Genomic DNA, 1,008 nt, shown 5'->3' on the forward strand with positions numbered 1-1,008 from the left:
GCCTTTCCTTGCTCCAGGAAATTCACGGCGCCAGAGAGGAGAGGAAGGGAAGATGGATGGGTGGGGAAGATGTAATATCCTTAATGTTCCCCATCGTCCCCACCCTACCCCCACCCAGCCTGTGCAAGGTGGCACCAGGGGGGAGAAAAAGCCAGACATGGACACCCCAAGCTCCATGGACATCTGAGCTCTGTGAGGAGCTGGTGGAAGGGGCAAGGACTAGAGCAACCCAGAGGGGGATTCAGACTCTTCCTAAGGAGAGGGCTTTATGAATGGGGCTCTGAAGTATGAATAGGAGTTTGCAAGATGGGGTTGGGCATCCCAAGCAAAGGAATGGGGAGTTGTGAGTTCTGAGAGGAATCCATTAGTCAATCCACAAACATTGATTGACTACCTACTGGATGCCAGGCAGCTGGGACATGGCTGTGAGCAGGACAGGGCTCTTGGAAGCCATGAAGCTATGAAGCCAAAAGGCCTGGGTTTAGAGCCTGCTTGGCCACCAAGGGCTGTGTGTGACTTTGAGCGAGTGACTTAACCTCCCTGGCCTCAGCTTCCTCTCGGCTTCTGCAACCCACCTCACTTGGGGGGCTGTTGGGAAGTTGCACACTTTGGAGAGAACCTAATACAGAAGGAGCACCCCAGCAGCGGGAAGCCAGGGTGGGGGGTGGTGTGCGTGGGCAAGGGGTGGCCTGAGTGTAGCCCAGGACAGGTGAGGTAACCAGCACACTCTGGTGGGAAGCAGGTTTGAGCTCAGTGGACAGCCCTGGATCCCGATGGACACGTGAGGACCCTGTGCCCACACAGATCCCGAGGACCAAGCCGGCGCCGGATGGAGCCGGGGAAGCAGGAAGCAGGACTTGACCTTCACTCTAATCCTCTTACTCTCCTCCAAAGACAAAAGGGCACGGGGGGGGGCGGGGGGTCAGGGGAAGGGCCTGGCTGTGCCTCAGTTTCCTCATCTGCAAAATGGGGGGAAATCCTCTAGCTGGAAGACGCCTGGGGAGCATC

The sequence above is a fragment of the Callorhinus ursinus genome, unplaced genomic scaffold (genome assembly GCF_003265705.2).
Source record: "Callorhinus ursinus isolate GAN/ISIS: 27379988/994484 unplaced genomic scaffold, GSC_fseal_2.0 scaffold15, whole genome shotgun sequence".
Taxonomy (NCBI): Eukaryota; Metazoa; Chordata; class Mammalia; order Carnivora; family Otariidae; genus Callorhinus; species Callorhinus ursinus.